At 37.7% G+C, this 22,452-nt stretch overlaps 1 long non-coding RNA gene across 1 annotated transcript; it reads left to right on the top strand.

Annotated features, from left to right (window-relative positions):
• Positions 1-537: 537 nt before the first annotated feature.
• LOC112483327 lies at positions 538-4,259 on the top strand. The gene is made up of 3 exons (XR_003047590.1): positions 538-702; positions 2,024-2,088; positions 4,140-4,259. It is a non-coding gene; the product is annotated as an uncharacterized LOC112483327 (long non-coding RNA).
• The last annotated feature ends 18,193 nt before the right edge of the window (positions 4,260-22,452 follow it).

Below are 22,452 nucleotides of genomic sequence, written 5' to 3' on the forward strand. Positions count from 1 at the left end.
TCTACGTTTTGGCCGAGGAACAGCTCTGTTTCCTGGAGCGCCAGTGGAATGATGGGAGGCCCTGACTCGAGTCTCTTCGGTGTACAAACTCCTGAGATCGAATTAGTCCCGTCAAAGCAAGAGGGTGTCTGGCTGGAGCAGCTCTGTGGCTGACACTTCTCAGCACCCTTCAGCAGCTCCAGGATGATAATGCCCAACAGTGAATAACCTAATCAAGCTATTAAAGGAAACAGAAGCCCTTTGCCCTGTTTGATTTCTTCCCATAATGATATAAAGTGCAGTTTAATGAAGTCAAAGGGGTCCTGGGCCTTTCAGTGTGTTCAGGCCTTGGGAGGCAGCACTATTGAGTCTGCTGCTGATGTTCATTACCAGCCTGCTGCTGCCTGCCGGCTCAGCCAATGCACAGGCCTCTCTTATGAGCTGCATTATAGCCAGGCTTTCTGGGGCAGTTTCCGGTTGCTGCAGCCCCGCCTGCATTTTGTCTACATAAATTAGACCTTGTGCAGCATATTGGCCTGTCAGGGGACTAGGAAGAAACTGTATATTGTTTCTGGCATCCCTGAGCCCTTCTGCCCCTGACATCTGCTGTGCCTGTGACAGGGAATACATTCTTGACTCATTATCCGAGCAAGTGGAATCCCACCCTGACAGGACCATTAATCAGAATCAAGCAGTCCGGCAAATAAAAAAGAGAGCGAGCGGGTAAGCATGGGAGTGAGAGAGCAACTACGGAAAAGAAAAGGGACACTTTCTAACTTTGGCTTCGGTGTCATTCGGGGTCTGGACAACTAGCAATCTATCTTTCTGAGTGACAGACCTGATGGATGGCATTATTTATGCTTTTGTGTATTAAAAGACAGCTCTGGCACTGACTTGTCATTTTCACAGAGGTTTACAAAAAGTTGAAATTTAATTTGGAGGGAAATGGAGGGCAAGAATCAGAGGAGGCTGGCGGTTTGACAGTCTGCAAAGACAAGAGGGAGCTGAGGGTATTCGACTCTAGTGATTCACTGGACAGAGGTGGGCAGGAGACAGTGCAATGTGGGTGTGTGCGTAGGTGTGCTTCAGTGTGTTTCTCTTGTGTCGGGGTGGACCACGAATCTCTGGGCTTTTAAAAGTGCATTCAGCATATGTTAATCATTTTATTGAGATGAATGCTGGGATTTTTTGCTATGAAAACATGCAAATGGAAAAATATACTCGAGTGCTTGGGAATGTGTTTTTACATATATGCGTGGAGAAACTTTAAATGATTATTTCCAAAGCTAGAGCATTGCTCGAAATTGGAACCTCATAAATATATTGGCGATGCTGTCATCCAGTGCATATTAAGTATTGAATAACAACTACAAGTAATTTACTGTTCTGTTGACTAAACCACAATGAGGAGCCTATGAATGTATATGGGTATGTGTTGAATAAGTGGAGTAGAGAAAGACACAGAGGTGGGTAGGGGATAAACGATACTGTCGGACAAATTTCTCACACTCTATGTGTCATCCTTATAAGCTAGAGGAGATCACAGGAAGGAAAGGAATAAAGGACATCACTAAAAGATTAGAGCACTGAACATTAATTAATTAATAATTTAATTAAGTAAAATTAATTAATTTTCCCAGTTTTATTGAAATATAATTGACATATAACATTGTGTAAGTGTAACATATCCAATGTGATTATTTGATACATTTATGTATTGCAGAATGATTACCACCAAGGGGCTAGCTAACACCACAATCATGTCACAAAATTACCATTTCTTTTTTGTGGTGAGAACGTTTAAGATCTACTGTTTTAGCAGCTTTCAAGTATATAAAACAGTTTTGCTAACTAGGATCACAACAGTGTATATTTATAACCTTCATTTATACACTCTACACTTTTGAACGCTTTACACTTGGCTATTTCTACAGACATCTGCTTTTGAATCCAGCAGTCAAAATGTATCATTTGCCTTAAATGAAATAACTTAAATAACTTTTGGTCTTTGATTTGTTCTTTTTTGCTATTTTTGCCATGTTAGCTCCTCACACTTTCTCCTTGAGGGTCCTGGACTTTGGGCAATTGCGGCACTGATGACATTCCCTGGTAAGACAGCAAAGCCCAGCTCCCTGCTCATAGACCACAGAGGGCACAAAGTCTGCAGCTCATGTGGGCTCAGCAACAAACTCAGTCTAACTATAAGCTGTTTTCCCACCCATGAATCTTTTTCCTGGAAGAAGGTGTATGGATGTCTCGCTCGTCAGCTTGGTTTTTGCCAGAATCTCCCTAGGTGTTGTCGGCTCTAGGCCTTGACCCTGTAAGATCATAGAGAGGTCAGAGGATCATCTACACTTGCTGAGAATATACAAATGGCATGAAAGCAGAGAGAAAAGGTACTGCAAAGTAGACTATTTCAAATTGGGGTTATATTCATTCTTAAAGAGAGAGTTTAGATCAGGATAAAGCTCCTGATCTAAAATAACTGTACAAATAACTGTACAAATAACTGTAATAACAGTAGCTTTCCACATTTAGAATGAGGTCATGTGCTCTTTATTCAATGAGCAGGCTGGTCAGAGACACAAAATACTGTGTCTAGATTAACAGGCCTTAGACCAATGGCTGGCCAGTCAAGAATTTGATGTCAACTACCAAGCTAAGTGTAACAACTATGACAGTCAAAGAATTCTCTTGGGAGGAGTTATGTTTTTGTGACAAAGATTTAGTCTTCTCAAACAACCGCATCTGTTGGCTTTGTTGTCAGACAGTCCTGGGTTCTAACATTAGCTCCACTACTTTTTAACTTTTCAATTCTTGGTGTCCTTATCAATAAAATACGGATAGTTATAATTACTACTTTGAGATGTAAAGATTAAATGTGACAATAAATGTAAATTATATCATAAAAATGCTGGCACATAGTAGATGTTCAAGAAACATCTCCAACTTAAAGGATTCATAGTCCTAAAATGAGCACAATTCCCTTCTAGAGTTTTCAGTGATGTTTCCAACTAGGAAACTGTTCCTTTGAAAGCATACCTTGATCTTTCGTTTATCATTATAGAATCTCATACGGTGTTATGAACTATTTCTCAATTTGAAACTAAAAAATTAAATATATGAAAAGGCTGAGAAAAGAGATAGACCTGGTGGGAAGTATAAAAACCAAGAGTTTTCTAAATATGGCATTTTATCTGTCAGAAAACACTTGATCATGTTATACTTTCGATCACATGGAGCAGGTTTGGCATGAGAGAGCATAGAGTGATAGACTGGAGGTAAGCTTCTCGATCTCCCTGGGGGCTCTGAAGTTATACCTCTCGAGGAGTGAGGCTGCTGTAAGAAATTACCCGCAGAAGCTTGGAGCTGGCTTTTCTAGGCACACCAGCAGGCTTCCCCCTCTGTGGTATGAACAGTTGTTTCTTAAACAAAGGGAAGAGAAGTGAACTCATCTTCAAAGATGTAACTTTAAGACAAATCAGTTAACACTAATGGGCCTCAGTTTCTTCATTGGTAACATGGAGATGATCATATTTTCTTTAGAGGGTCATTAAGTTACAGATATTACATGGGAAGTACCCAGTCCAACACAGTGCTTGAAGCACAGGGTTGGGTGTTCAATAAATGAGTCTATTATTATTGCCATAGTCTGACTTTCAGAAAACAGATTTGCACAAATGGACTGGACATTGACTCATGGAAAGAATCTATGTGCAGTAATTGTCCCCAACCATGAGTGTTCTTTAAGAAAAGCCTACCATAAATAAATTCCCTTCTACAAATTTTTCTTCTGAGTCTTTTAGTCTGAATATACTGAAAGTTTTAGTCAGTCTTGACAAGGATAATTAGAAAAAGAGGAAACTATGTTGAGCAGAGAGAAAGGTCATAAAGTGGGATAGATAATGGAAAGAATAGGCATTGAGATTTCTGCTGTGTTGCTTTAAGAGAGAAAAAAGGAAATGGAGACAAACTAAGCCTGGCCTTTGGGACACATACTTGCCCTTAAACCAACAAGGTGGGAACTGAGAGTTGAGTGAGAAGATGTGCAGTTAGGACAGGGTGTTCTGCTCTGCTCTTGCGTAGAGTTATCGCGGGTGAAGCGAGGTTCCAGCACAGCAGGGATTCAGGTCAGTAACGCCTCACTTTTTCCACTGCAGGAGTCCAACTTCCTTCTCATCTCTAGGTCTGGTGGCATCCAGGAGGAGGGAGTCAATAGCTGAATCATTATAAATAGCTAAATCATTATGGAACATCTGGATGGAGGAACAGCCACAAAGGGACAAATCTTCTTGGTATCCATATTATCTGCTACTAGTCAAAAGACATTTATATGCATCTCACTGAAAATGAGAGCCTGAAAATATTCTAGCATAAGGGGAGTGGTAGAGTAAATGGAATCTGAGTAAAGTAGCCAGTAAGTAGTAAAAATTAAACATCTGCAAATTGCATTTTGATAGTTTATTTTGTGTATTGTTTTCATTATTTTAGCAATTCAAAAAACACTCTTAAAGGCTTCCATTTATTTTCTTTGTCTCTTCTATTTTTTTCTCATAATATTTAAGCCTCTCACAAATTCTTCTACTATGAGGATTTTACACCTTGAAGAGGAAATACTATAGACATCTGCCCCATTTTTTTTCCAGGTGGGTAATTTTCTGTTGAATAGATGACTCAACTACTAGGGGAATGGATAGATGTGTCACCAACCATTCTGGATCTTCTCTGGACTAGTCCTATGACTTTAAGTAAAACAACAAATTTTTCTCTCACCTTGCTCAGATTTCAAACCTTGGTCATTTATTGTAAAATCCTGATATACTACTTTCATAGGTTGTTGAAAAATGCATGCAAATTTTTTTAGCAAAGTGTTTGGCCCTTCTTATAAATGGTTTCTATTCTTATTATCACATTCCTATGACAGCAGTAATCAAGTACAAATGGAAAGTCTAAAGCTAATACATTTTACTGGATGGAGAGTAAGAGAAAAGCCATGTGGGATTGGAAGATGAAGTAAACCATCTCAGGAAGGCATTTTACCTTATTTATTTCCATACAACAATTAGGTGATCGCTCTACCTGATGCCAGAGACTTAGAGATGAAAAGACACAGTCCTTGCACTCACACTCCGGAGGAGGAAATAAACACACAAACGCATAATCTCTATGGAGAGAGGCACAGACAAAGAGAAGGATCTGCAAAGAAACGCTCCATAGGAAACCTCTGGAGCTTGATAGCTGCCCCTAGGCGGCTCTCTCTTTGCTCTTTGGGCAGCTAGAAGAAGTAATATGGGCATTTGCTACCAAGAAAAGGGCAGGCACACTTTCTTGCTTTTAGCCCAGAAATTCTGACTCCGCAGTATCCTCCTAGGACAAATCTCTATTAGGCAAGCAGCTTGCTTCTGGGTCCCTGAAGTTCATTTGGTGGACTCAGCTGTTTGTGAACCCCAAAGGAGTTATTCATTAACATCAGTAAGGAATGCCTGACTAACATCTGGCTTATTGGGGGCTGGGCTTGGTTAATTCTACTTGGAACAACACTAGTATTAGTTCTGCTTGGATTAACACCAGCACTAATGATGACCTAAGATTCTTACTTCATTAGCCTGATGAAGGGAAAATCTTGCACGTTCAGCTTAAGCCAAAGAGTAGAGTCCAGATCCAAGACTCCGGCGCTGAGCCTAATGAGTAAATCGAGCTAACTGGACAGAGGAAACGACCCAAGCATAGAGGGAGAGCTGCAACAGCATGTTGCAAAGGGGACCCTGAGCCCAGACAGATGCGTTGGGAACACCAAATATTTTAGAAGTTTTAAGGATTGGAGGCATACTGACCTGAGTCTTATTTTTCTAAAGACAGTTATACCAAGCATAGGGCTGCTTTGGTTTTTATCTCAAATACCCACTGTTAAGAGACTAATGTCCTGTGTTCAGGAAATAAAATCATCAGCAGTTTGATCTGGAGTCTTTCTCTTTCTCCCTACTGGGCCCAAACACATATATACTTCTAGACACACAGATTCTTTGTTATCGCTCAGACTGCAAAGATTTAATAAACATGTGCCGTAAGTCTTGCAAGGTACCAGGGCTATAGCAATAAATGTGGTAGACATGCCACGCCCTCAGCTTGATGAAACTCAGATTGGAGTGGGGGCATACCAACAAGTACTCAGAGAACCAAAGATACCAACATACTGCAGATGGAATGCTACTTCACTCAGATTTGAGTAGGGCAAAGAGGGTGAAACAGGAAAGCCTGAAGCCAGAATGAATAGGAGTAATTCCAGAGAAGGGTGCTCTGGCAGAGAAGGTAACTAACTATTCAAGACCCTTCAGATAAAAGGGGACAGGGGTGGCTGCAAGACCTCCAGTGAGTTTTAAATTAGAACTGGAAGCAGTGAGAGCAGGAGTGGAGAAATAGGCAACATCGCAAAATCTATTTAGAACCTGACAGTTATAGTGGAAAGTTTATCAATATCTCTGTCTCAGATGACACCTTTGAAACTCTCTCACATAGAAGCATAATCAGAAATTCACTTCAGAGAAAAATTGGGATGCCTTACCGGCCAACATGTTCCAACTATTCTTTCTCAGGTTGAAGATATTTAGTAAACTTGTGGCTTTTTGGTTTGAGTTCAGATTCCTCTGTACTTCCTTGTTTCTCCTAGTCTGGACATGACAAATGTTGAGAGCAGTGGTTTTGTTTTGGCTGTCATTCTGACCCAGACATAACCAGGACACCCACTAATGGCTGCCAGTCTAACAATGCAGCCAGCCTGGAGAGCACCTTCGGATCAGGGGCTCCTGGGAAGAAACCAAGGGACCCTTTGGAGATAAAAAGCCCTTTCCTTGGGGTCTGGCTGCCTTCACCTGATACTCAAGTGTCCAGAGTCTCCCAATACTCAGCCCCAAATTAATAAAGTTTTATTCACCTCAACTGTTTGCATAACACTTCAGTCTCAACTGCACATTTATGCAGATAATTGGGCCGCTGTTTAAGTTGTGGAAAGAGTCAACAAACTTGCTGTGACTATCTCGTCTGTTGCCATTAAGTGCTTCCAATGCCTCAGAAGGCATTTCTTCTTTTGTTTATATATTGTATTAAGTGAGTCACTAGAGATAAATGAATCAAATAGCTTACCGAGCTCAGCATCGGCTCCAGCTCTTTAGCAGCCAGCAGAATTCATTAGTGCAGTGAGAGACTGCAGTTTTATTCCAAAACCAAATATCCAGTTAAGGCAGGATTTGAAGACTACAGTTTAATTCCTTTGAACAAACAGCAGTTTGCTAGTGAAACTTAGTTAAGTTTATTACAGTTGACAATATTAAAATTAAAAGAAAAAATTGTTTTTTTGCTTTTCACTGACCTAATGAAATGGAAAGGGACAGTAGGCAAAGGCTGATGATTTTGTTATGTTTTTCTCCTTGTGGTAGAAAGCTGAGGTTTGAGGTCTTTGCCTGTTCCCTTCGCAGCAGAAAAGCCTGGAGGGAGGGGCCTGGAGCCACCACAAAGTGAAGTCTGGGCTCTGAGGTCTCACATTTTCAGTCCCTGATTTGCTGATTATCCCTGAACAGGAGGTTTTCACTGCTCTGTGGCAACCCCTCAAGATTTAAAGAAAAATGGTTATAGAGGATTAGTGGGGGTCTCTGCAAACGTAAAACTTAAAGAAGACATCAAATGGAAAGGATAGAAAGCCCACTTTTAAATGAGTTTTCTTATCAGTAAGAAAATATATTCCATGGGGCCTGGTTTAGGAAGTGAATGGATCAGTTTAGATTTGCATCTGGAGCAAGAAATTTGAAGGAAGTGATTGGTGTGGATAAGGAAGAGCAGGGTCAGTTCCGAGTTCCCTGTTTAATGAAGGCCACCTCAGATATCGGTTGAAGCCAATCACGGTGAAGCCAATATTGCATTCAAGGAGACCTAATGTTGATTGCCTGTATATATTAAATAAATTACATATATCATGTATTTAGTTCTAAAACTGTGTGAAGTAGACAGTGGCCCTTCTTTTTGAAGAGGAAAGTGGAGCTCAGAGAGATCAGTAACTTGCCTAAAGACATACAGCTAAGTCCTGGAGCTGAGATTCAATTTGTCTAATGACAATGCTTATTCCCTTTTCACTATATTTCCCAAAAGGCATGAGAAAATGTGATGGGGGTCAGAAAATATTTTAGTTTTTAGGGAATTTGTGTACCTGCCTTTTTATAATATTGCTTTTTGGAAAGAAAAATTGGAAGGATCAACCTTATGATTTTTTCCTCTGGATTGTCCGTTGTGGGTAGATAACTCTCCATCCATCCGGCTCTGCCTCATAGGCCATGGAGTGGTTAATGCTCTCTCTGTTCCATTTACAGCCTTGGCCACCCTCTCTGCAGAGGGAACACAAGCACCTACACACACACACACACACACACAACTATGGATTACATTTCAAAATTCTTTCTTATTAATCTGACTTCTCTCAAATTCCTGGATTTCTCTCCTTACTGCAGAGAACAATTTCAAATGGGGGTGTGTCTTTGGGGGTGGGGGTAGAGATCATAATTACGTTACATTTATAATAAATTACTCACTGATCTGTTAACTGTCTCGGCCTCCAAAGCAACCTGGAATTTTACTTCTCATGCTCTGCTTTCCATTGTAGTTTCACAGTGGGATGCAATTTAGAATTATTTTCCGAGCCAACTACGTTACGTCTGATATCCTTTTGGTCTTGCATACTGGATGCTCTGTTCCCTACCCATTCTGGATATAGTCGAGGGTTAGATCTTCCAGGAATTGCTTCTCTGCAGACTTTCTGTACTTGACTCACATGCTAATATAACCTGTTCATATGAATTTCCTAGAGCTGCCTTACGAATTACTCTACAATCCTGGGGGATTAAAACAATAGAAGTTTATTCTGTCATAGTTCTGGAGGCCAGAAGTCTGAAATCAAAGTGTCACCTGGGCCACACTCCCTCTGAGGCTCTAGAGGAGAACCCATTCCTTGCCTCTTCCGACTCTGGTGACCGTCAGCATACCTTGGCTTGTGCGCATCTCTCTCTGCTCCATCTTGACATCACCTTCTCTTTTGTACATCTGTCTCAAAACTTCCTCTGTTTCTCACTTAGAAAGATATATATGATTGCATTTGGGGTCCACCCCCCAGAACAAACAAACAAACAAACAAACAAACAAGAAAACCTTCCCTTCTCAAGATCCTTAACATAAACACATCTCTTGCCATGTAAGGTAATATTCTCTGGTTATGAGGATTAGAAGGTGGTGGGCCTGTCGTTCAGCCCAGTATACCCAGTATAATGCTTCCCGCATTATTTCCACCTCCTGTGCGCAATCCTCATAGTGTGGCACGTCTGTTCCATTTTTAAAAAACTTTATTTTATATTTGTTTCAGGTATACAGTACAATGGTTAGACATTTATATAATTTATAAAGTGATCTCCCGATTACTCCAGTACCTGTTGGGCACTATACGTAGCCATTATAATACTATTGACTGCATTCCCTATGTTGTATTCTACATCCTTGTGACTGTTTTGTAACTACTAATTTGTAGTCCTTCATCCCTTTACCTTTATCACCCAACACTCAAATCCCCTTCCCTTCTGGCAATCACCAGTTTGTTCTCTGTATCTGTGAGTCTGTTTTCGTTTAGTTTGTTTCTTTTGTTCCTCAGATTCTGTGTATAAATGTCTGTTACTTCTTTCAGCCACATCACTGAAATTATTTATGATCTTCTATCTCAAGTATTATCTTCTATCCTCTTTGATCTTAGGCGCAATGAAGCCTAAGTGGTAACCACCCTCACTCTCTTAGGTTTTTTTTTTTGATTTCTTGTCAATCAGCTGTTGAATTCTAAGATGAAAAATCAAAGCCTGTGGTTGCTTTCCAAGAGGCTGAGATGTACGGCGTCTCCCCTTCCCCTTTGCTTTGCCAGAGCAATGGCAACTTTCCACAGCAAGACCATCTGGGGAATATCAAATACTGCAGTACTAAACCAAAATGTTTCTTGGTTCTGGATGAGGAACATCAAGATTAAGAAAAGAAGCAACTAGTAAATTAAGGAACATTTCTACCTTCCTCGAAACCACTGATTCTGCCTGAAATAAAATGCATTAGAAAAGATGTGAGAAAAATGTTCAATTTATGCAGAGCTATTGAGTCTTAGAAAACAAACCCTAGCTGATGAAGAATTAGCATTCTAGGAAAGAAGTTCTTTTAAATCAGAGATCAAAAAGAAGCATAATCCAGCAAAAACAATTTAGATCTGGGAGTCGAGAGACCTGGATTCTAATTTTAATTCTCCCACTGTTATGTACCTGGGAAAGTTACTTTACCTTTCTGGACCTCAGGTAACTCATCTGTAAAATGAAATTAATAGTGTCAGTCTTGCTTGCCTCACAGGGTTATTGTGAGGCTCAAATGAGATGATAGTTGTTAGAATACTTTAGAAAGCTTAAACATCACACAAAGTATGTACCTTTCATTTGGCAAGCAGGCAAAAGCTTGAGCTTATAAAGCAAGACCAATATAGAACAACCTTAACCTTGGTTTTTAGGACACCTGCTGCGTCTCACTCCACCTTCTCTCCAGTAAGTCACTAGATTTAGAGTCTGCACACATGGGTATGAATCACTAGATTTAGAGTGCACACATGGGTATGAATCATCTCTTTACTCTTAATGTGTGTATGAGATAGCAGGTAAATATTACTATATTCGAACCTCAGCTTCTTCATCAGTAAAACGGGGATTCTTGTTTTTGTTCAATTTAATCACATGAAATCATGTATTGAAAGAGCCTTTTGTGAAAGTAGAAAGCGCTATACAAATTGTAGGTCATGTTATTAAGATGACCGAATATTCATTGTTTTTCTCTTCTGATGCCCAAACTTTGGATGTAGACCTCTCGCCCAGCCTGATTCTAGGAGCTCATGGTTGGGTCCACAGTCCTCCTTTACTTAGTATGATTGTGGAAATGGGGTAGGAGTGGAAGGCTATTTCTCAGATTTGGAGGCGTTTTTTTTGTGCATCTCATCAACTAAAGTGATATATTAGTCAGGATGGAATAACTACTGTAATAATAAACAAATCTCAGTTGGCATAATACAACAAAAGATTATTTCTCATTCATGTCACAGTCCAAAGCAGGAGAGAGGACAGGGGGCTGTGCTCCACATTCAGGGCCAAGGCACCTTCCACTTGGTGGCTCTACCATCCCCTTAGGCTTCAGAATCTTCTGCATCATTCTATGCATCCAGCCTGTTGATGAGCTAAAAGAGAGTCTAGAGAACTTATGTGAGAGGTTTTAGAGGACAGTCCTAAAAATTATGTACATCACTTATACCTCTACCCCACTGGCCAGAACTCAACTACATGGCCTCACCCAACTCTAAGGAAAATATGAAATGCAGCCCAGTGGTGTACTCAGTATGAAAGGGAGAAATACATATATTAGTGAGCCCTAGCAATCTCTGCCAAAGTGGAATCCTTTAGGTTGATTTAGAGACATTTAAATTAGAATCAATTTTCCCTGGTTCATAGCCAGAGACAATGGACTAAATCTAAAAGATATTAGGCATTACTCAAAGCAAGTGTATGCATATATGTGTGCACACGCACACACATACACATTTCATACCTAATGGATGGCTGAGGTTCTTAGGATTTATGTGAGTCAGTTGTTTAAAATTTAAGCACGTTTCTAACAAAATCAGAGCAAGCTGTAGAGCATATTAGTTAAAGCATAAGACTTTGAGTGAAATAGCCTGAGTGCAAATCTGAATTCACCATTAGCTAGCTGAATAATCTTAACAAAATTACTTAATCTAATGGCTTTCAAACATTTATGAATATGCATACACACATATACACATACTATATAATACATATACAGATATGTATATATGCATATGTATGTATGTTACATACATTTAGGCTGGTGGAATCAACTTAATTGATTTTATACTTAATAATGAATCATGACCTTCAGTTTGAAATCACTGGTTCCAAAGATAAACTTCTTTCTCTCTCAAGAGCCATTTATTTGGTGTTTGTATGTCTGGAGATGTCTCTACACGGAGTATGATGAAAGTGCTAGCATTTCATATCCTTAACTGACTGCTGTCCATCAAGACTCCTTCTGGAACCCTCATTCTTCAAGACTCAGTTCAAGTCTCTGGCCTTCCTTCCATGATGGCTCATCTGACTACTCCCAAACAAGATGTCCTCTCTCCTTGGGCATCTTAGCATTTGTTACACCTCTCGTTCATTGGATCTTAATCAAATACAACTTGTGGCAGCTCTTGCCTGGTTGAATTATATTGGCCGGGGTGGACTATCCAATGAGGACTTGGTAGTAGACAGAAAAGTGGCTCCCGATGATGCGCAGGTCCTGTGTTCTGGAACCTGTGGATTTGATACCTTACATGGCAAAAAGGTCTTGTGGATATGCTTATGTTAAAGATCTTGAGATAGTGAGATCATCCTGTTTTATCTGTTTGGGCTTAATGTAATCATAAAGGGCTTTCTAAGAGGGAGGCAAGAAGGTAAAGTCAGAAGAGAAGAGGTGACAATCAAAATAGAGGTTAGAATGATAGCTTTAAAGATGGAGGAAAGGGCCATGAACTAAGGAATACAGGTGGCCTCTAGCTGTAAAAAGGCAAGGAAACAGATTTTCTAAAATCTCCAAAAAGTTCTGCTGACAACTTAGTTTTAGCCATAGGCTCATATTGCCCTTCTGACCTCCTGAACTATAAGATCAAGTATGTGTGTTGTTTTAAACCATTAAGTTTGTGGCAATTTACTATTGCAGCAATAGGAAACAAATACGGACATTCTCAGCAAACACTTGTCCGCCTAGATTAAGGCCTTGTGGGACATTCTGCAGGCTGATATAATTTTGAACCTATTTGGAAAACAATGAAATGGCCATGAAATTTTTATATAATCTATAAGGAAAGTGTGGTTATATATGGAGAGCCCTAGAGACTAACTAAGAATGCAGTCCCAGCCTGCTCTAAAACTAAACAGAGACTTTAGGTCTTAGCTGTGTTCCCAGCTCGAGGGGGCACTTTGCAGTTTGGAACACTTTATAAAGAGAGTCTTTGTAACTGCTAAGAATCTGGGAAGAGGATATAGTTCATAATTTAGCTTAAAGTGGCACAGCCTCTGCCACTGACATCGTGAGGCCTATGCCAGCCAAAAGGAGCAGCCTCTCCTCTCCTGCTGGACCCTCTCTAGACTTTGGTAGAATCGAGTTCATCATTCTTGTGAAAGTCAAAAGCCAAACTACAAAAATGGGGTAGGAATCCAGTTCTGTCTGGCTCCCAGTTGAGATGGTGGTCGTTAAGCAGATTTCCTCCAAGCCAAAGAAGCACAACTCTGCCAGGGAAATCAAATTAAAACAGGAAGGTGGAGAAATGATCTTCATTAAAAACATACCTGCCACACTATTTCTTCAAGCCAATTTGGCACAGAGTCTTGCCTCTACTGCTTTTAATAGGTGTGAACTGATGTTTTATTTAACTGTCCACCTTCTTCTGGCTCCTGACACTGCCTAGAAAAATATAGTTTTAAAATTTATTTCAGATTCAGCTGGCCATGAGTCTAGGCTATTCCCAGGGCTACAGTCTCAGGAAAACATTAGAAAGAATCTCATTTTTTCAGAATTTGGTATTTCATTCAAAAACTACTGAGCTCCTATGAATCACACTTAGAACCATCTGAACTCTGTCTGTTTTTTTCTGGGGGGGAGCGGTATTTTTCTTTTTGTAGTATTTTTGATTTTTCTCCCTAGCAGTTATTAATCACTTTAAAATGTTCTTTTTTGAGCTAATTTGTGTAATTTACATTTTTCAATAAAATCTTTATTTTCATCTTACTACTGTAGTATCAAATGAAGTGTTTTAAAATTTTTTTCTAATTTAATCTGTGACTATATCCCCTTTATCTTCTTCAGTATTGTATATTTGTGTTTTCTTTTTTATTTCTTGATGGACAAATTAGTGGATTTATCTGTTTTTCTGTTTAGAGTTTACAAAACCCTAATTAATTGAGTTTTGGCTTTATCTGTGTAATTTATTCCATATATTCTTCTTAGATTTTTTTTTTTAACTTATTCTTCCAACTTCCTGAATTAAATACTAATAACCTATACGAGATTTTGTAAAGTGCTGATACTCTTTAAGGCTATAAATCATCCTCTAAGCACAATTTTGTTTGCATTCAGTAAGTTTGAATATAAATGTTTTCTTTATTATTATTTAACATTTTAAATATGACTTTGACATTCTATTTGACCTAAGGTTTTTATTAGAGTCTAAAATATTTCAGTTTGTAAATTATTTGTACTTCTGTTATTTATTTATTTCTCATTTTGTTGCATTGTAGTCAAAAAAGATGTCAAGTTATTTTTAGAATTTATTTAAATTTTACTCACATTTTATATAATCAACTTTTAAAAAATGTAGCATTTGTACATGAAAAAGTAAGTATATTTTTATTTAATAAATATGGAATTCAATATATAGAATCTAAAATGAAATAATAAGTATTATAACTTAATAATTATTATTGAGAACAGGTATATTCTATTTAAAATGTTAAAGTCTTTCATATTTGATTTTGAGCAATGTTTCAGTAAATTTTTTATTGCATTTTAAACAGATTTTTACGTTACATAGTTTAATTTTATTCTACTTGACACATACAGGTAAAGGTTAAATATACATTCATTGAGTGTTATGTCTTCATCATTAAAATAGGACTCTCTTTGTCTACTTTAATCCTTTAATTCTGAATTCAGTTTTGCAAGACATAACTTTTGAAACCCTGGTTCCTTCTGGTTTAATTGTTTGTGATTTGATTTCACTTTTCATTTATCTGCTATGTTTTTGCATATCATTTTAGTTTCAGCCTTAATGAATATCTACTTCATAGGTATGTTTTTTGTAGATGAAAGTTATGTCTTTTTTTTAACCCCAGTCTGGGAGTTTTTCTTTGAATAGGTGAGTTATGAATTTATATTTATGTTTACGAAGCACATATTTGGTATTATTCTCTTATGCTTATGTTTTTTATGCCTTTTCTCTTCTCTCTTATGTTATTGTATTAATTAATTAATTTTTACTTAAAAATAGTTTTCCCATTGCCTTATGGTATGAGCTTGCTTGTGTAACTTTTGTTATATGTTTATGCTTCTTGTGGGTCAGTTTTTTGAGAACTGCACACTATTTCTTTTGATTGCAAATACTTGATGTGTTTAACTAACGTGCAAAACTTATAATTATTACTTAATGAAACTGAGAAAGTAAATAACATTACTTAATTTTTTTCCTACTAAAGATACAGAAATTAGGTCATTTAGACTCAGGTATCTGGGTTTTGTTGTTATATTTCTGAATGGCTTTCTTAGTAAAATTATTATTACTTCATTCAATTATTAAGTTATATTTTAGTTATTACTTTCCATATTACATACCTTGTCCTTGAACAACTAGATATCTATAATCTTTTCCTTCAACATAATTAGCAAAATTACTTGAACTCAATTCTGTGTTTACAAACAGTAAATGTTCAACATTGGCTTTTCCCAAATATTCTTTATTTATGGCCTCTTTATTTTGATTAATTTCTTGGTTGGTTAGAGTGTACCCTCGAGTAGGTTTTTCAGGGAGTGCCATGCTCCAATCTTTGAGTTTGTCTTTCTGTTGCTTTAAAGTCAGTCTGATTTTTTCCATTGTAAGTTACTTTTGTCTAGCTGCCTATAGTATTTTTTTCTTTATTTTTTGAAATTCAGAAGATTCTTTAGGACAAGTCTTATAGATTATTGATAATTTCAATGAATTATGACAAATTCTTTCAGTCTGTACATTGATATCATCATTAACTTTAGGAATGTTTTCTTCTGTTATATCTTTGAATACTATTTCTGTCCCATTTGTTCTGTTTTATTCTTCAATCTCACTTATCACCTGTATGCTGTTTTATGCCAATTTTCCATAAATATTGTTGTTTTTTAGCATTTTTGATTCTTCTTTATTGCTTAGATTTTTTTTTTAAAGCCAATTCACCATATTCCTGATCCCATTATTCTGTGCTGGATTTTATGCCATTTAAATGCAATGACATAATTATATTGTTGTTTTTATTATTTCTAACAACTCTCTTTAAAATACTCAGTGTACTAATTATCCCCCTCTTTCATTTCTTCATAGTCTGTTTTTTTAAATTTTCTTGAGAGTATGATGCAGTCTAAATATTTCTTATATTCTCTTATTAAATGTTATTTTAGAGGATGAATTTCATCTAAAATTTATGATTTATATTCATTTTCATTTTGGGGGTATATACTTATCATTGCAAAATTTTTACATGGGTCTTGTGTTTATTCGATTGTTTTCCTGTTCACCATTTTTTAATGAGAGAAACTCTTTCTGGGCTTGTTATTTGCCTGACTGAAGTGAGTTCTTGTTTCTATTTTCAGTTTACTTGTACAAAATTTTAATCCTCTTTTTAAATTTTATCTGGAGGCCTGGATAATGGATTGAAATACTTAGTTTAGTTGTTCAGTAGTCTATGAATGAGAAGTTCAAGCCATGGGCATCTAAAGAACTTGGCATACAAATTTATTCTCTTTATAGTAGTGGAGATGACTCTACTAGGGCTGTTTCTGCTTCAAACCATGTTTCTCCATGTTAGGAAGGGTTTGTCTGTGTTGCAGAGTCAGCCTAGGAAGTCATATTCAAGAGAAAAAAAATGCAGCATGACTATACAATGTTCTATTCCAACTGTTGGGTTTACAGGGTATATTTGATTTCAGAAAAGAAAATCACAATAGAGTGTTTGCTTTTTGCCAATGACCAGTTCATACACTCAATCTCATTTTAAATAAATTGGGGATTATAGTCTTTAAAAAATTATTACATAGAATCTCTTCATCATTTGTTCATGACGCTGCACAGATTACTTGAGAAGTGGGGGTGGGTTGTCATCCTCTGATGACTCACTTCAATTTGGACTAGATTATATCTGACACATGTTTCTCAGGGTTTAATTAACAAAGTAAGGCTCATTCTCTCTGTTTGTCTGTAATAAAGTATTTTTCTTTACTTTTCTTCATTTTGGTTCTTTTGGGCAGTATATAGGAAGGGAGGATTGTAAAAATTCACTTATCTTCATCCTTCCCCAAAATTCTTCATAGGGTTCTGCTCATTACTTTGCTAAGCAGCTGTTAACACAGTAATTTCTAATGCCTTCTCTCTTCCCTTTTCTAATCTTATGTCTTTTTCTTTTCCTAGAATTACAACCACCTCCATTTTGTCTATCTGAATTTTGCACATCATACAAGACCCTAAAAGAGTCAAATCTACTTCCTGAAATCTTTCTTAAACATCACATCCTGTAGTAACCTCTTCCTCTCTAATATTTTACATTATTATTGTCGTTGTTGTGTGTATCATTTGGTACCTGGAACATACAAAGATATAATATTTTTCTGTGTGTTCTCTAGCCTATCTTTTCCCCAGCTATACTTTAATTACCTAACATAATGTTTTGCACATAATAGCTTGCCTTAAATTTTTGATAATTTATAACAAATAGCCTTTAAGCAGGAAAAATAAAAACTGTCTTTTCAGATCCTTCCCCGATAATGACCCCTGTTCAACCCCTTCCTAGTCTGACCACCTGGATTAGTTTAGAGTTTACAAAATAGTCTTCATTTCTGTAAAGTTTATTTGGTTTTAAAATTTTCTCTGAAATCTCAATTTAAAGGGTCGTCAGTAGGTCAACTGTTTAAATATCTCTACAAGCAAAATAAACAGTGAGTCAAATTACCTATTCATTCAGAAGCCTTTGAATTCCTTCTATCCCTTCACCACTCCTTTTTATTGTTCTCACTCATTTTATCCCTGTGGCAAGAAAAGTTAAATGAGACCAAAAAAAAAAACAGCTGATTAGGGCAGATGAACAGAGCTCAGAACTATCTTCCTAAGCCCAATCAAGTCTTTAAAACAGGTCGATTTCATTTTCCATAGACAGCCTGGAACCCGCAGTATAGGTGACTTTAAAACCTCCTTTGTTCTTGCTTTCTGGCTGAGCTTTAGGTTTCTAATGCCGAATAAATAAGATGGAAGAATAAGGAATAAGCAAGCTTTTTAGAGTATTAATGTTTTCCTGATTTTTTATACCTCCCTCGAAAATCTCTCAGTAAATTATTTCCATGGGGTCTTCAATGTGGCAGCATTGTGAAGGAGGTGATGATTCATAACAATATTAGTCAGAGAGGGAATGAGGCTGGTGAATCTAATTCAATACTCTATTCACCACACGCACACACACACACACACACACACACACACACACACACACACACACAGAACAGCAGCGTAAACCAACTTCTCAATGAACACTCCACTCACTGACCTGATGGGTCAGGATCGGTTCTTGAGTTTACGGCTGCTGCCTTTGGGGTCCTTTTGGTAGCATTCAGGCCTTTACTATTCTTCCTGCACAGAAAATCTGGAATTTATATTCTGTCCCTTTTACCTCCATCTGTTCCTACCAAAGGCCTGCATTAGGGCATGGCACTCTTGCAAAAGTAGTATGTGTGTGTTTCGAGCACTATATTTTTTCAGATGAGGGAAGGAGCAAAGAGAATGACACCACAAACTAGTGGTGGTCGCAGGTGGAGGTAAGGCCTGGAGATCTGACCTGCAGGTGGGGGGCAGCCATCAGGGAATCTTGAAGCCCTATAGTCAAACTGTGGGTGAAAAGACCTCAGGCTCAGTGTTAACCGTTCAACATTTAGGGATTCCCAGATGTTGGGCACAATGCTAGGTGCTTCAGGTGCTCATGTGGGCTGAAAGAGAAAGGATATATTAAAAAACTAGAGCATGCAAATAGCATATCCAGATTACTGTCTCATCAAAGTTATATACATGTAACCATTAGTAAAATTATGTTCTAGGGTAAAAACATGTAAAAATAAATAGAAAAACAAGCCCGCAGTAATAAAGTAAGATGCCCTACCTAACCAGAGAATGCTTTTGTCCTTCTTGATCAGTAGCTAGAAGTTTCTGACTTGGCGTCCCTGGACACCCCACAAATGGAAGTGGTCATGATTAACGGGCTCTGGTGAGATGACAAGGAAAGTGGGAGCTCAAGAGACTCTGGGAGAGGGGAAGCTAATTATGGATATTGCAATGTCAGCATTCCACCTTCCCAGGGGAAACTTGAGTAAAATATCCCAGGCAGGCCATAGGCCAGCAACTCTAATGGGAGTGTAGATGATGTGTCGGAAATAAGGAAGAGATCAGATTTCAGCAATTTGGAGCAGAAAAGCATGGCCTCTGCTAATTCCAAAAAGGCAGGTTGAGCACGTTAGGGCACAGTTACACCCGGGATCTCTTGAGCAACAGCATCTGGTTTACGTCATGTGCCGAAATGTCCTGGAACACTAGAAAAACTCTTCTGAGGCTTAGTAGGTGGGTTGGAGGTGCTGATTTATAGTGTTCCCATCTTTGTGGCTTGATGTCATTATAATCAGCCAATTCTATTCTCTATTGCTCACTCCATCATTAATATTCATAATCTCTTCCTTTCCCTTCTTTTCCTTTTATTCCTGTTTTGTACATTTGCTTAAAGCAATAATTCTTAAGTATGGTTCCCAGACCAGCCACATCAACATCACCTGGAAACTTATTAAAATGCAAATTATCTGGCCTCATTTCAAATTATCTGGCCCCACCTACTGAATAAGAAATGCTAGGGCTGGGTCTCAACAATCTGTGTTTTAATAAGTCCTCCAGGTGACTCTGATGCCTGTTAAAGTTTGAAAACCACTGGCTAGAATTAGAGTTGTCCAAGGTAGTAGCAGATGGTAGCTCAGGAAAGGAAGGAGGTCTGAAGGAGATGTCAATGAATATTTATCAGTAGTCTTTCTTATGCTCCCTGTGGTGGAGACAGCTAGTTGCCTTACAGATACTTGTTCTAATTTTCCCTCTCAAAGGAAATTGGACTTTGAGCTAGGTACATTGTCCCCTGACTACAGACTACATTTCCTGTCCTCCCTTGCAGCAAAGTGTGGCCATGTATCTCAGTTTTGACCAATGGACTGCAAATGAATTAGTCATGTAAAAGAGGATATGCTTTTCCACTATCTTTGTCCATCCTGCTACTGGGAAATAAATGTGATGGCTAGAATTATGGCAACTCTTTCAGACCAAGTGGACAAAGACTATATCAAGTTTGACTCCATCTAGACAACTCCATCTAGAACTACAACATGAGTTTTGAACTGACCTACCTTCAACTTCTCTTTAATGGGTGAGAGAGTTATTTGAATTACTATTTTCTGGGTCCCATTACTTGTAGACAAACTTAATCCTAAATAATGTCATCCTAGTGAATCTATAAAACAATACCCCTTCTTGTACTTCTACATCCCCAGTCCTTAAGGAGAGGAGGTGATTTCATATTACTCTGCTAGTCATTTCATAGGAATTCAGAGCATTTGGCAGAAAATTGCCTAATTCATCCACATAGTTTAGGTTTAGCTTATTGACTGTTAAATGAAGCAGTGTCTAAAAGGTAAAAATAATTTTTTCATAAGTTACTTTTCATTCTGCAATGCAGCACAGGCTGCCTCGACACCTATGGGGATATTTAGCCTCTCAAAAAGAGATGAGTATTGTTCTGTTTTATAGATTATTAAATCAAGCCCGAGGACAGTGAGGTCACTTTCTTTAGATTGTGTAATTGTACTATGAGCTCCTTGAGGGTAAGGATTTTGTCTTATGCCTTGCATGCCTATAAAAAATGCTTGAGACATAATAAGTCTTCAATAAGTTTTGTTGAATGAGTTAATTAAATGAGAGCGAACTAGTCCCTCAGTCATCTATTTCAGTGACATAAATCAAGTGGACATGAACTCTGAGTCGTCAGTGGTTTTCTGAACTGAGTTTTAGCCTTAATCTCATTTTAATTTGGAATACTGGGGGAAGAAAAAAAAGGAATAATAGGGAATATAAAATTTCCAAGAGAGAGAACATAGTAATTTTCTCATCATGACAATTGGAGATCTTTTTACAGTTTTAGTTCTGCCCATAGTTAAGCTCAGGTAATTCAGATGATTCAAGAAAATTTGGTCTAAATTTTAATTGTTCAGCTTTGACTGTTTACTGTGGATTGTGTCAAGAAGAAGCAGCAGCAACATATTGATGTTATTAGCCTCATTCTTAACCACAAATCGTGCCCCATTGTGGAGCTCTAGCATTAGTTCATTCTTCTCACCATCCTTCTCCAGGGTGAATTTTCCTTCATTTGTAAACTCCGTCATTGACATGACACATTGCTAAGCTTGTAATCCCAAATTTTTAGTTCTAATCTTTAGTTCTAATTGGTAGTCTAGTTGAGAGGTATGTGGTTTTATTTTTTATTTTTTAACTTTTTAGGAATACATTTAGCTTTATTATAGGAAAAACTCTCTCTCAATTTTTCCATGCTATTTGGTTTTATCTGTAAAAAAATTTTTATTTTTAGTTTTTTAATCATGGTTGAAATTAAATATTATTTTATATTAGTTTCAGGTGTATCGTATAGTGGTTAGACATTTATATAATTTATGACCGATCCTCCCAATTAATCTAGTACTCACCTGACACCATAAATAGTTATTACAATATTATTGACTATGGTACATATGTTATAGCTTTACATCACCATGACTCTTTTATAACTACCAATTTGTACTTCTCAATCCTTTTTCACTCAACTCCGCAAGAGAAGTACGTGGTTTTAAATGCCGGCTTTGTTACCTCCTAGCTCTGTGTCTTTGCATGAGGTATTTAACCTCCCTGGATCTCATTCTCCTCATCTTTAATGTGCAAATAATGATACCACATTCACAGGGTTGGTGGAAATATAAAATGAAAAAAATATTTTGAATTACCCATTGAAGAATTTTTCAGCTTCCTTAATGCAAGCAAACCCAGAGATTTCGTGTTTGACATTTGTGACTTTGGAGATTTTCCTTTTCCTTGAGTATTTATCACAAATTTCTACTCCCACCACTACTGCTCACTTTTAATTAATGCTCAAACCTAAACTCATAGGCCGAAATATTTTAAAATAACAACAACAAAAAAAGAGGAGTGAGGTAAATAAGCATAAAGAGTGACGTGCAGTTAGCTCGTATGGTCTAGCTCTTACATCTTCGTCCATATGCCTGTTCTTGTTCAGTGTCCACTACTGGCCAGACACTGTGTAAGCCCCTGGCTATGAACCACGGTTGTGTAAATCTTTGGTCATAGTGTAGCTTACAGTCCCAGTACCTCCTTATCTCATCTCCAACTTGTCCTTTGTGTGTGTGAGGTCAGGGGGTGGGGGTGGGAGACCATTTTTTTCCTACCTTCTTGAAATGAAATAAAAGTAGAGACTTAAGAGAATGAGGGCCCAGAAAAGGAAG

The sequence above is a fragment of the Pteropus alecto genome, unplaced genomic scaffold (genome assembly GCF_000325575.1).
Source record: "Pteropus alecto unplaced genomic scaffold, ASM32557v1 scaffold24, whole genome shotgun sequence".
Taxonomy (NCBI): domain Eukaryota; kingdom Metazoa; phylum Chordata; class Mammalia; order Chiroptera; family Pteropodidae; genus Pteropus; species Pteropus alecto.